This window comes from Crinia signifera, chromosome 2 (assembly GCF_055691185.1).
Source record: "Crinia signifera chromosome 2, ASM5569118v1, whole genome shotgun sequence".
NCBI classification, from domain to species: Eukaryota; Metazoa; Chordata; class Amphibia; order Anura; family Myobatrachidae; genus Crinia; species Crinia signifera.
This window is the reverse complement of record NC_139218.1, coordinates 56759414-56774691: the sequence shown is the minus strand read 5'-3', so window position 1 is coordinate 56774691 and position 15278 is coordinate 56759414. Positions and strand designations below refer to the sequence as shown.

The 15278-nt window shown below is 46.0% G+C and overlaps 1 protein-coding gene across 1 annotated transcript in view; it reads right to left on the bottom strand.

Annotated features, from left to right (window-relative positions):
• Positions 1–14875: 14875 nt before the first annotated feature.
• The window catches only part of PRPF8 (pre-mRNA processing factor 8), a 35931-nt gene continuing 35528 nt past the window's right edge, over positions 14876–15278 (bottom strand). The window contains exon 45 of the mRNA XM_083172168.1: positions 14876–15278. The gene's annotated coding sequence lies outside the window, so the exon portion shown is untranslated.

Genomic DNA, 15278 nt, shown 5'->3' with positions numbered 1-15278 from the left:
TTTTGGTTCACTCTTTCTGACAAATTCCTTCTTAGATGGACAAAACCATGTGCACTGTAGGTGGGGCAGATGTAACATGTGCACAGAGAATTAGAATTGGGTAAGTTATTTTGTTTCTGTGCAGGGAAAATACTGACTGCTTTATTTTTTACACTGCAAAATAGATCTCACTTTGAAGTAAAACCCCACCCAAATGTAATTATATCTGCACATGTTACATCTGCCCCACCTGCAGTGCACATGGTTCTGTCCATCTAAGAAGGAATTTGTCAGAAAGAGTGAACCAAAATAACCCCATAAGTGCATTGAAACACCCACACTTGATTTTATCCACTTCTGTATTGTGTTTGTTCCATTTATGTATGTATGTATGTATGTGTGTTTTTATACTTCGGAACACCCCCCGGAATGCAGAGTTTGATGTCCAGTCCGGCATCTTGTCCTGGTCCGGTTTTTACTTAGTCCCTAAAATTCCTATGTCCGATGGGGACCCTGGAATAATAGAGGTGTATGGAGTCTAGTACTTTTTAGTCTTGGTTGATTAAAATATGATGGGTGTAGTAATATAGAAAGTGTTTACATTATAATGAATACATTGAAAAACAATCATAAATGTAATAACGTGAATGACGAAATTGCTTGTTCTAAGCTTGTGAGGCCCATACACACTGGGCGACTTGGAACTGAAAGCCGCTCAAAACAGCAGGTTTGAGTAGCTTTCAGCTCAAAGCCGCCCAGTGTGTATGGCCTGGCGATGAGCGGTGAGTGGTGACCGCTGCTGCGCGCTCCTGCATCATTGCCGGGCCATCACCAGCAGATGAGCGGCTTTGAGGACGGCCTTGCATAGCACTGCGCTATGCAACCGCTCACCCCCTGCATAGCACTGCGCTATGCAACCACTCACCCCCTGCATAGCACTGCGCTATGCAACCGCTCACCCCCTGCTGTCAGCGCCAGGCAGTGGGAAAGCCGCTAGTGCAGAGGAAACAATGCATATTTATAGCTATCAGGAGCATATAGCGAGACATTACTAAGGGAATGCAGTGAATGAATAGTGAAAACTGGGTGTCTTCGTAGCATCCCTATCTAGCAACCAGGATACATGCAATGCAGTGAAAGGAAAGTTTACTGATAAATTACAAAATAAAAACCGTGGAACATATACGGTAACTATTTTTGTATTAATTTGATTTCTTTAACCAGTTAATCTCAGTTCCCAGTTTTACTTCTGCTAGAAACTAAGTATTGCAGAAATGAGTGAGGTGATTTCCCAAGAATACAGATTTATAGTTATGTAAAATTACGTATCGCAAGACATGAAACTGATTTCAGCTGTCATCTAAAACACTGTTATTACGAATAATAAGTTATGAGTCTGCATTGTTTTCATCGGCTGAATTAATACAATAAAACACATTGATGCTATGAGCAATCAGAAGACTTCTAAGTCTAGAATAGGCGTTTCCTCTGTCCCTCTGCACAGCCTTTGATTTGTCCTCCTGCTAATTCCCCTTCTTCGCTGTGTAGGACGGGTGTGGTAGAACACCCCGACAGTCGGGATTCTGACAGTCATTCGCCCAATGTTGGAATCCTGACTGTGGGGACTAAGACAATGGGGGGGAGCACAACGAAGCCCCTTGCGGGAATTCCGACATCCGGGTAATGACTGTCGGAATCCCAACTGCCGGTGAGTCCTCCGACAACGCGTCATGTAGGACAGCAATAGTTTTTGTCTGGAGCTTTAAAATAAAGAACAGAGTATGAAGCAACTGGCAATGCTGTCTAATGGGCAGGTGACTAAAATGTGGTGGGAACACAGCTTACAGCTGACTCCTTTCAGTACAGTAACTAAGAACCAGAGGTGGATTTTCTACAAGGCAACTGCCTAGGGCTCTATAAAGATATAGGACCCTCCAACACATTTACAGAGGAGCATTCCGCTACTACTGCATGACGTGACATGAACCTGACCACACTCCCACTAATTCCTGTTTCATCCACTGTATGTGGGCGGTACCGGTCCCTGGCTCGACAATGTCAAGATTGACAGTCACTAGGTCTACCTCTATTGGTCGACAGTGACTAGGCCGACACCTAAGAATGATCAACATACCCTAGGTCAACAATGACATGGACATGGATGGACCAGTTTTTTTTTTTTAGACCAACTTGGTCATACTTTACTATACCTGTACAGCGGGACATTCTCATACACTGCAGGTGCTCACCCGAAATTTGGGGGCGTGGCCTACAAGTTGACTCACTCCAGCGAGGCCACGTCCCGGTTTGCCGCTGTGGGGGCATGGTCATTGGCTCTTTTGAGCATCTGGCGATGTCCCCAGCCCCTCTGCTTGTGGGAATATATGCGTCTATTCCCCACTGCTCAGCGGGGGACTCCCAACTGCCCCCACCCCTGCAGGATACTGCCAGCCCCAGATGGTATGCGCGAGTGTCCCCAAAAAATATGATGTTCCCGCGGAAAGCGGGGCAGTTGGAAGGTATGCCCAAACCAGTATTTTGCCTAGTGCCCCATGAGGTGTAAATTCAACTCTGCTAAGTACGTGAGACCAGTAGGGCCACTTAGCAAGCAATGACACCTGTATCATACCTCTCAACTGTCTCGCTTTCCGCCGGAACATTCTGTTTTTTGGGGACTTTCTCACGTCCTGCCCAGGGCAGGCAATGTCCCATGGTGGGATGCAGTTGGGAGTCACCCGCTGAGCAGCGGTGAATAGATGCTGTGCACATGAGCACAGTGTCTATTCCTGCAGGCAGAGGGGCTTGGGGCAAGGCCAGAAGCTCACAGAGCCACTGGCCATGCCCCACAGTGTAAACTGTCAACCATCCAGGCCCCCAAATTTTGGGTGCATGCAACTTTATAAAGCTGGAGAGCTTTATTTATTTATTTGTTAACAGTTTCTTATATAGCACAGCATATTCCGTTGAGCTGTATAAAGTTGGGAGGTATGCTGTATGTATCTTGAATTGCAGTCTGGAGAGCCGTCTACCACTTCCTTAGGACATCACATGGACATTTTCAGTTAACTATTACATCTCTTATTTCTTGTAGTATCACACTGTCAAATCTTTGAATAATGGCTTAAAACAAAGAAATGGGTTATTTTATCCAGGATGTGTTGTCCCATGGATATGGTTTTGATCCTAATGATATGAACTGTTATACACCACAATTAAACAGACTAAAAAAACAACCCACCAGTTCTGGGTCAGCACATTTTAGGATAAAGATCCTCACATTTAATTTGTTTGTTTCTTTCAGATATATGTAATAACCTACAAGTTGCAGGCAGCTTCCACCCCATCAATCAGACTGCGGCTTAGGGGGAACCGTGTGCGACAATGCAAGACCCGTTCAGAAAATACACAGTGTTTATCCATAAGGTTTGTATACACCTCTACATCAGGCACAATTTGTGTACTTATGGAGATACTGTATATTGCATTTTTGAATTATGATGCTTTAAGAGAACTCAAAATGAGACTAATTCAGGTTGGTTTGCAAAAGCAAACTCTTCTTTAATGTTCAAATCCATGTGCATTGCAAGTAGGGCTGATATAACATGGGCAGAGTGTTACATTTGGGTGGGGTGTGTGCTTTTGCAAACCAACCTGAATAACCCCCTAATTTTGGTTATTAAAACAAAACTTTTCCAGGAAAGACTTAAAGCAAGCAACATTTTAGAAAGAAGAGAGTCCAAAGTCTTGCGGAGAAGCCGTTATGTAGCCAGACTGACTCAAACCTTAACAGTTGACAGGTGCTTTGGATTTCTGGAATCTCAGATCATCATCTTTTCAAACCACCCCAAACACTGCTGCCTGCTTGACCTGCTTCAGGGTTTATAGAAAATCAAATAGGAGGCCCTCCTTGAGATGGTAGAATAGGCCAGCTCAATACAACACACAGCAGTAAGCAGCAAATTCCTGTGCCAGTGCCACAAGGTTTTGGTGAGTAAGGGGGGTGTCGGTCGGCTCCCCGACAGTGGGGATTCCGACAGTCATTACTCCGACGTCGGAATCCCGACTGCGCTGGCGATCGCAGCGAGCCCGCAAATCCCGACTGTGCAGTCGGGATTCCGACGTCTGAGTAATGACTGTCGGAATGCCGACTGTCGGGCAAATATACTACACCCAGTAAGGGAGGGGCTGTAAATTATCTCCTGCATCCCTGTGCTTGCTAAAATTGGCATATCTCCAGTACGTCTCCTGGGGGCATGACCAAGTCATGGGGCATGCACATGCAGCGCTGCAGCTACGTGTCACGATGCCTGGAACAAGGGCATGTTTCGCGCCCCCAATTTGTAGCAGGCTGCCTCTCCCCCCCCCCCCCCAATTGTAGCAGCCGAGGGCATCACACAGAGGGTAGGTCGGCGCTACACAGAGGGAAGGCGAGCGACACAGGTGCCTTTTGCGGTGCACGGCTCCGGCACCCTATTAACTCTCGGCGCCCTGGCTACGCCTCTGTGCACATGTCAGGGGGTGTAGCCTCACAGCACACTCCCAGCATACCTGCTAGGTAAAGCACCAAGAGCTGGACAGCTAGGCTTTTGGGCCGTACTTCAGGCCATGTGCCAGATAGCCAGTCTGGTCTTGTTCTGAGTCCATGGGGTATGTTCAATGCTTTTTGCGAGCTGTGACTGCAAGCAGTGCTGACTGCTCACTGTCACAGCTCACGCGGTCAGTATTCAACTCCCCCCCCCCCCCCTGCACATGCCGTTTCCATCTCGCTGGGTTTTTACAGCGTTGTGGAAACGGCGCGTGCGGCCACTAAAACAATGAGGCTCGCGGCTAAATGCAGCGGGCTTCCTGCATTAGCCACGAACCTCGCTGTTTGGGGAAATCTTCGCCGTCATCTGACAATGAGGGTTCCCCCCAGTATATTGAATATGGTGAGTGGCCGGCATGGGGGTTAAACGGTGAGGGTCGCTTGTTTTACGGCCACATTGAGGGGTAGATTTATTAATATTCCCTTACCGTTCCTTAAGGGCGCAGGTTCGCTTCACCACTTTATCGTGGTGAAGAGAACCTGACTTTCGCCCGAATTTATTATTGTGTGGCCGCACGTTATGGGAGTGCTGGGGATACGCTCCCTCCCATAACGAATGATGCGTTGGCGTCCGGCGGCGTTTTTCTGGCGATATGCCCATGCAAAAAACAGAGGAGCGCGCGGCCATCCAGCATCTTAATAAATAAGGTATATTAGGCAGGCGCCCAGTTAGATAACGTATCAGGGGCGGAGATATCGTGAGGCAGCCCCCGCTGCTGCTTGGGGGAGCGGGGGCTGCGTGGGCGCTGTGTGCTGGTCCTGGACGGAGTCTGGACAGAGTCCAGAATACTTATGGGGCAGCGCAGGCAGCGGTAGCATAGTGGGGGCGCCGCCGCCGGACAAGTCAGTGTCCGGCTGCGGCACACTGACCACAGTTTGCTGGCTTCTGTGTGCTGACTTGTGCCACCTGCCCGGCCCCAGGCCGCCTGCCACTGCCCATGCGCTCGCTCAGTCGGCACGGGCGCGGCCATGATGGTGAATCCGGATGTCATTTAAAAAAAAAAAATGACTGTGTGCAAGAGAGCCAATGGGAGGGGGGTGGGCAGCAGGGGGCGTGGCCTAGTCGTGTCAGACTGAGGCAGGGGAAGCAGCAGTGTCTGCTGGTCCCTGCCTCAGCTTCAATTGCTCCTATGCGTGTGACGTCATCACGTCACACGCTGGAGCGCCAGAGGAGCCAGGAAAACAGCAGAGGGAAGAACAGGGGAACAAGTCGCCCGTCCCACCCAGTCAGTGACAAACTTCTGAATAAAAGAGGTTTGTTTTTTTAAACCAGTGCTATTAAAAAAAAAGTATTTTTTTTCCATGTGTTTGCCTTACCGAAATGCCATGGGGGAAGGGGGGGGGGGGGGGGGGGCGCAGTAAAATTTTTGGCAGGGGGGAGCAAAATTTATAGTTACGCCTCTGTAACGTATATAACGTTATCTCTACTTCCCCATAGCGCCGCCATTACATTTAGGGGAAGCGCTATCCCCTGCTTTAGCTCACGGGGATAGCGCATATGCCCCATAGCGCTGTTTGATAAATCTACCCCTGAATACTGCCCCATGTCTTTTTGCTTATCAATATATTTTATAACAAGTTCAGTTGTAAACAAAATGCAAAAAAAAAAAAGAGTAAAATAATTTTTGCTGAACTGTGTATGATGCTCTTCATTCAATTATACTACGGAGATAATTGCATTTGTCAGACTGATTTAAAACCACCCATCTTCTGTGACTTGGGTAGTAACGGGTGAGGCACTGTTTTATGGCTATTGATGCACTAAATTTAAAAGACTTTAATAACTTAAATGGGTGATATTTAAGATAAGTGATATTCATTTGGGTTGAGAAGTATTACTCCGCAAACATGTCAACTTGTCACTAGAAACTTAATGGTGTTAAAAAAAGCCACATTCCACTGTAATTATTTTTAAGACACTTGCACCAGCTGGAAAACAGAACGATACAGCACAGCTGCTTTCTGTGGTACAGGTAATGTCATCTAGCAGCCGGTACATCTCCAATTCATTAAAAGAACTGTGCAAGAATTATCGGTCTCTTCCACTAGGGCAGAGGCGTGTCCAAACTATGGCCCTCCAGCTGTGGTGAAACTACAAGTCCCATCCATGCCTTGCCACAGTTTTGCTATTAGGGAATGCTAAAACTATGGCAAGGCATGCTGGGATTTGTAGTTTCACAACAGCTGGAGGACCACTAGTTGGACATGCCTGCACTAGGGACTAGTCAATCTGTTGTCAGGAGAGATTTATCTTAATTTTGCGCTCCTGATCATGTTTTTGAGATATGCATATGTCTTTAACATGTTTGAAAAATTCAATTAAACAATGTTAAAAATAGTTCAAAGGATATTTTATTTTCAGTCTGATTAAATCTGATTTGGTAAACGGTTATAAAAACATAGACTAGTTGCATAAATAAATGTTTGGAAGCTATGAGAACCATTTTTTTGGATTCTTGTTGCAGGCAGCCTCTTTGCAGACTCCAAGAGTACTCAGCAATCATGTGACCATCCCACATTCTTGGATATCTTTCTTCCATTACCTGAATATCCTGGTGGAACCGTTCACCCTGTTCTTTGCTTAAATCTCCTAAACTGGACGGGAAGTATGTGTAACATTTTAAGAATGACATTTAATCAGAATAAAAAAAGATATATTTTTTAACATGGTTTAATATAATTTTTCATAAATATTAAAGACATTCATATCGCAAAACTAGAACCACCTGCAAAAGGAACATAACGTTCAAGATCAGGCGCACACAATTAACTTGAGTGCCATATAAATGTGTCAAAAATAATTGCAAAGCAGTAGTTTTTATTCATCATAATGACCTGTAATGTTTACCTTATATAGGAAATATATATATATTTTAATACAACATTATTTAAATTTATATAACAAATGTGAGAGATGCTGGCATTTCTAGCTGGTATTTTGCACATCTCGCGCTGAGATTTTGGCACTCAAAGGGTTAAATCCCTGGCAGCAGATTGATTGTTGCCCAGTGTTATTGCTGCACTTGTTATTTGGTGTCTCTCTGCTCCTGACCAGCTGATACCCCTTTCACATCGCACTTTTAAACCGATATATTGCCGTTTTTTTCCCATTTTAAAACGTTTAAGGCTGCAATGTGAAAGTGCCAGAGTTGATTTACCGGTTCCTACACGTTTTAAAGACGTTTTTTAGGCAGTGTGAATGGCTCTATTTCAATGGCTTGAAACGTGTCCCTTGGGGGTTAAACGGGTTGAATTTTGAATGGTATTAAATTATTTTTAAAAGGGTTTTCACCTGCAATGTGAAAGGTCTCAAGGCTCAGACCCGTTTTAAAGTCCCATTTAAGAATACTGTGTCATTACCCATTTCTGCAATGTGAAAGCAGTATTAGTCACATCTCCATGTTATTTCATTACTAGGGCCATTGGAGTCTATCCTGTGAACACCAGGTAATCTCTCTCTACCTTATTAACGTGACAGAATTGTGTGGGGAGAGTTGCAACATCCTCCTTGATATAATAATTATTAACACAGACAGCCGGCTGCTCTACCCTTTCCCCTGTATTTTACTGCAGTACTTTTATTTATACTTTGAACTGTTACACATTTATGCTGTGTACTTTACAGTTTATGTTTTGTTATAACTCTTGTAAGGCGCTATGTTCTCTTTGTGTGAAGGAGTTCACACACTCTGAAGAATAGGTATGTTAAGATATCACACGGCCAGAAGAGCAAGGGAAATTGTATACAATATCTTCTAATGTGTACATAGCCTATGTACTATATAATGTGACATAAGATCATATGTGCAGAGCATGACCCAATATCTTACCGTCAAGCCTGCATGCAGGACTATCGTATAATGGGCCAAATGTAATAGTGTGAGATTTTGGGAGAGTTTTCAAAGTTTTTTTTTTAAAGCAGCAATCATTTACATGGCAAAAATCAACCTGGGTTTTCAGAGTAAATGATTGCCGCTTTAAAAAAAAGGGGGAATTATCTCAAAAAATCTCTCACTTTCTGATTCTCACATCTTATTACATTTGGCCCTATGTCGCATAAGATGCACAGGAGTGCGCATTTTACAACAAATAATGTGTAGGTATTATAAAATATTGTACTGAACTGAACCAAATTGTAACAATCATGTACAATATTGCATAATGTGTATAGGCCCTTAGTTTGCAGTCCAATTTGATCCCAACATAACAGACATTTCAAAGTGTGTAGGTGCTTTAAATTCAGGTAAATTTATAGACACAAATAAAGTATTTAGAGTTGAGCTATCACTAATGAAATATATGGATTTCAGATGCCAGTAGCTGGGCTGAGAGCAGTATCTTGAGACAACAGTGTGCTGGGTCAGTAGGCAGGAGATGTTAAGTCAGACATCGGCCAACAAATAAACCCTAGGACAGCTAGTAACAATAGTGTAGTGGTTCCCAAACTGTGTGCCGTGGCACCCTGGGGTGCCTCGCGACACTTGCAGAGGTGCCTTGAATTGGTAGACCAGGACCAATTAAAATTATTTATGGTCAATTTAATAGGAAAATCCAAAGATGGTGGCTGCCAATTTTGTCCCTCACCACATAACTGAATCTAAGCATGACATATAAAACACAATTTAGTTAATTTAATATTTCTCAATAAGTAACTTTTGGCCTAGGGGGGCCATGGAAAAAATTCTGATACACTAGGGCGCCATGATTAAAAAAAGTTTGGGAACCACTGCAATAGTGTGTAAAGCAGCCCATACACGTCCCGATGCGGGCGTGCGTTGTGGGCTTCAATAGCACGGATCACATTGCATGCAAGCACATACTTTTTGTACTGTGCGATGAGGTGCCGCAGGAACACGCACCTCAAAGCACAGAACGGACAGCCCGGCATCGCAGCGTGTATGGGCTGCTTTAGACCTATATGAAGAATACATTTTTTTTACATCTCTAACAATATAGTGAGAGCTCAAAAAATAAAAAGTTATATAAAGACTATGGGGGACATTCAATTCCAGGTCCCGACAGTCATGACGCTGGCCCGTTCTCGGCCCGCTCGACTGATATTCGACAGGTAGGATTCAATGTCCTGCCTGCCGAACGACAAAAAGGGGGTGTGGCTGTGAGAAACGGCCATGCATCGTTGAGATACGGCATATAATACTGAGAGCTAAATAATACTGGATCTGTTCAATAATTTATCACAACCGATCATTGTGCTTTAGATGGTTGTTGAGAAGAAAGAAGGCAGGAACAGCTGTGTCCTAATTCAGGTTTGCTCTAAGCACAACATATATGCACCAGAGTGGCACCAAAATCTTTAGCTCAGGTTTTGTGAGTGTACTGTATTTTTGCCACCACTTATTTCAGTTTTGAGCAAATTAAATGGCTAGATTTGCATAAAAGCAGAATATTAGCAATAAAGTAGGATTTATTTACCATTAAATGTTTCTCTAATTTCATAGGGGACACTGGAGAACAAACTGGGGTATGCAAAGTGGTGTGTGGAGCGCTAACTGTAGCACAAGACAAAGGAGTCTTTTGCATAAGCCAGAGGCCTCATTACACCACATAGTAGTGCCACATGTACACTTTGTGCCAGGTAGAGCCTCTCATACCCGGGTTATTGCCGGGCCGATGTGCAATGAGAAAGGACAAAAAAAAGGAACAACTGTGTATAATGGGCGACACGGGTTTAGTGTGAAGGGTCGGACCCGGGATAGCAATCTGAAAGATCCCCTTAGACACACTGCCCCTGGTACACACTAATGCCCATTACACATTGTCATACACTGTAATGCCAATTACACATTGTCACACTGCAGTACCCATTACACTTTATGCCATACACCATAATGTCCATTACATATGGTTTCCCACTGTAATGGCCATTACCACACACTGCAGTGCCCCGTACACATTGTCACACACCATAAGGCCCATTACACATTATGCCACACACATAAAGTCCATTACATATTATGCCACCTAGTAATGTCCCTCACACATAATCCCCCCAGTAGTGCCACTTAAACAATGTCCATATTAGTGCCATATAAGAGGGGCGGCCCTGTGTGGTGTGTGTTCAGCTCCTATGCTGCTGAGCGGCTCATACCATCGCTGACAGATATTTTCAATATGGTGTAGGCTATTTAGCCAATTAAGCCAATTAGACCTTGCGCTCTGTCAGCCAAGCGCTAACTGCGGCTGCCGGTCCGTGAGCTCTGATAGGATGGTGGGCAGGAGCCATATTTCAAATGTCCGTCAGCGCTGGTTTAAGCCACTAAGCAGACAAGGAGCTGTGCGCACACCACACAGAGCCATGGGGGTGGGCGGTGAGTGGCCATCTCTCTATCCCCGTCACCCCTGCATCTCTCACTCCCTCCACCTCTCCATTCTTGCCCCCCTTGCTTCTCACTCCCTCCACCTCTCCATCACACCTGCATCTTTCACTCCCTCCACCCCTGCATTTCCCCGCCTCCTTTGTCACCACTGCACAGCCCACATACACCCCCTGACAGCTATCACCATACCCCTATACCCTTACACTACTCCCCCTGTCCACCCACGTTTTCCCACAAGCACCCCATATTCCTCTACCCCCAACATACCCTACTCCCACTATTTCCTAGAAACACTCTATATCAGGCATGTCCAACCTGCGGCCCTCCAGCTGTTGTGAAACTACAGCATGCCTTGCCATAGTTTTAGCATTACCTAATAGCAGAACTGTGGCAAGGCATGATGGGACTTGTAGTTTCACAACAGCTGGAGGGCCGCAGGTTGGACAAGCCTGCTTTATATACTGCTACCCCCAATCCATCCTGCACTTCAGTTCCTGTCCTCCTATATACACCCAATAATAACCACCTATCCTGGCCACAGACACCTTCCACTGACTGTCCCCAACATACACATGCCAACCCCCCCCACCCCACATGACCATCTGGTAGCCACTGACATTCCTGTACACATCCCTCCTTGCCCCCTTTCTTCATATCCCACTTTACCTCCTTTATCTTCGCTTGTTGTGGTTCCTTCTGTTAGCCACATCGTGGGAGCCGGACAGGAGGCGGTTAGCTGGCTCTGTTCTCCATCCTGCAGGCTGCACAATCACAGACCGATCAGAAGGTGGCTGTAACGGCTGTCACTGGGCTGGGGGAGCAGTGCCGCGGATCCACAACAGAGATCTGATCGGGGTGGGGGGCGAACTTTAGTGAACAAAAAAAACAGACAGAAACATCGGCTTTCGGTGCCGCAGCGGGCCCCATGAACTGGCTTGGGCCAGTAGCTCCGACCCTGATATAAGCTAAGAAAGGACACTTGTATCTTCACCATTTCAAGGCCCCAGAATAGACACTGCTAGTTCTGTAGAAATCCTGCTCCCTCCCACACACAGCATTGATATGTACACATACAATAGTCTGCAGAATACATTGCCAGTCCAAGCTCAGAACATGGGACTCCCTGTACTAGCGGAACTAAAAGGCTTTAAATCACAATTGAACATTAAAACGTGTCCCCCTACGGCAGGGCTGGGCAACACCGGCCCTCCAGATGTTGATGAAGTACACATCCCAGCATGCCTTGCATCAGTTTCAGCATGGCCACATAGCAAAACTAATGCAAAGCATCCTGGGATGTGTAGTTCACTAACATCTGGAGGGCCTGTGTTGCCCAGCCCTGCCCTACGGAAACAGTGGCGTGCCACAGGTTACTATTCCCAACAAATGTCCACTTGGATAATAGGGGCAGTATTCAATGCCAATTTTCGGCATGTGCAGCGAATCCTGTTTAGGATTCGCTGCGTCCTCTGAGGGCTGCAGCATTCGCTGCCAGCCCTCCCTGTCACCCTATTCAACACCGCAGGGGCTCGCTGCCCCTGATGGCAAATTTTAACCGGGGGACGGCGCCAGGCAGGGAGATAGAAGTCTCTCAGCCTGCGCCAGAATGTGTGTGTGTGGGGGGGGGGGGGGGGGGGGGGGGAAGGAGGGCTCCCGGCGACACAAGCAGCGGAGAGCAGGCAGGAGACACTGGTAGGGAGCCGCTGCACTGCTCCCACTTGTGCATATGTATCACGCTGAAAGCAATTCACCATCCTAGCATCGAATACACTCACGACGCATCATTGAAAAACCCATTGGGAAACCGCAGCAAATTGCAGCGACTTACAGATGGCGAATTGGTGTCATTCACTGTTCGCCGTTGGCGAATTTTGAGCGTTGAATAGGGCGAATCACTTTTTCAGTCAAAAGATACGCCGTGGAGCACGAAAAGAGCAAACCTTCGCCGTAAAAAGAAGCGAATCAGCGGCATTGAATACTGCCCTTTGTGAGATGGTTCTAAACTTCAGCCTAGATTGCCAATATAGCCAAGTATAACATTAGTCTAGCTATGGCTTGTTCGTGGTTGGTAATCACTATGGCCCTTATTCCGATCGGTGCGGCCCGATCAGAATATGCGGCCGCAACCGTGCAGGCGAATCCCCGCCTTCCATACGGATCGCCACCTGCCGTCCGTATGCGGATATGTGGCGATCCGCATGAAATTGTACGGGGATACGCCTCCTCCATGGTGGGAGCAGCCCCTGCATTCGATGGTCGCCGAACATCGAATGCAGGGCCGCACGCTCCACCAGGTCCCGCAACACAAGACCACACGGACACTTGTCCGTGTGAAATCATGTATAGGGGCGGGCAGCTGACATCCGGCGATGTCAGATGCCCGCCCCGTACCCACGCGTCACGGCCTCATTACCATGCATACGCCCCGCGTTTGCATGGGAACGCCCATGAAACGGGGGGGCGTATGCATAGGGTAATGAGGCTAAGTAGCCCCTCACGCCCCTCTACGCCCCCTGTGCGGCGTATAAAGAATCCGTGCGGCGAAATCGCCTGCACATGCGCAGAGTGACCTCTGCACATGCGCAGACGATCAACATCGGCGGTCCGTCCGCATGCGGGAATTTCCGCACCGATCAGAATAAGGGCCTATGTATGGATACATTTTTTTTTAATAGCATTTTCTGACGGTAGCTATGTTGAAGCTAGTTCTGTTATTATCAATGTTTGGGTTTCTATTACATACAATCTACAGGTAAGCTGAATCCTTAACTTTTGCAGAAAGAGGCATAAGAGTGCCGGGGGGTGGGGGGCAGTGTTCCCTCTAAGCTGTGCGCATGTGCGCGCACACACAACTCGACGAGCGTGCGCACAGACATTACAACAGAGCGCACAAAGCAGCAGTGGTCCCTTTTTGCAGTTGTGGACTCAATTAATGTGTGTTTCACCCATTAACTACATTGTGTGCTGTGTTTTTAATGTTTAAATGTTTAATATCATTTTGAAGTAAAGTTAACACAAATGCTGAACGTCATTTTCCAGTTATATATAAGTGACGCACAAAAATTTAAATTTCCTTCCAAAGTTGCCCAGCCAGAATCTTTTGCCGCACTCGTAATTCGTAAAATTAGAGGGAACATTATTGGGGGGTCCCGTTTTCTCTATAATTCGAAAAGAAAAATAGACAGTGCAGGCAAGGAAATATCAAATTCGATCCAGTAAATTGAATGTGTACACTGTACCTTGAATGCACATCGAAATCGATATTGAATGCAAAAGTGCAGATCGACTGAAATAGAATGTAGAGCAAAGACCAAATGAAAAGGGGGTGGAATTGGGGAAAATCAAAGAAAAACTAATCGAAAGTAAATTGATGCGTGTGTACACACCATTAGAGCAACAAGTTGGCCAGACCTGCTGTAACTGGACACCATTGCATTACATGTCATAGGGCCCGTTTACCGATTTGCAGCGAATCCCAAAAATGAACTGTGAATATTACGTAACCACCCCCCCCCCCCCCCCCATGTATCAGAGAGGAATCACTGCAGGAATCTCCGATACCTGCTGGGATCCCTCCTGCCTTGCATCCCCCATATGTTTCAAGGGGAAATGCTATGCTGCCCGATGTATCAAGGCAATGCGGTCAGCACGGGCCAGTAATAACCGCACATGCACAGACACCTTTCGATACCCTTTTCCCTGCAGGGACATACATACCTCCGATAGGATAGATCCCGCCCAGATTGCATTGCATATGCTATCCTATGGTAAATGGGCCCCACATGCAGCTTGATAAAGGAATGAGCAACACATTCCCCATATCTGTTAGATCATTGGCCAATATCAGAATTACCACTGAGCTTATTTGGTTGTACAACAGAAGCTTAGCACTCAGCGACTTACCAGCATCTAATAATGGAAAGGCAACCTGAACGTCCAATAAAACATCTTTCCCAAACACAGAACCTAAATCTATTTTTAAAAAAGTTTTATTAAATCATTTAACTACATTGCACAAAGATATCAACAAGAACGAGGTCCATACGATTTCTACAGTTGTAGCCATCATAAAAAAACAACAATGACAGTTATTAGAAGCAAAACAAAAAGTTGCAAAAAAAAAAAAAAAAAAAAGGTGGTGTACAACTCTGAGCATGCACTTAAAAAGTCCCATGTTGAATATCAACAGTGATCAAGTCCTCCAATTCTCTGATGTACGGACTACGAATACAGGTCTTCGCGGTCAGCAGAGTACACTTCGCCCTCCTGCAGCAAGGCGAAGTTCAAAAAGTGCGAGGGGCGGTGAACTTCATGGTAGAACTCCTTGGGGTTAGCCAGCTGTAATTCATACTTCATGTTGGGATCATGTCTAACAC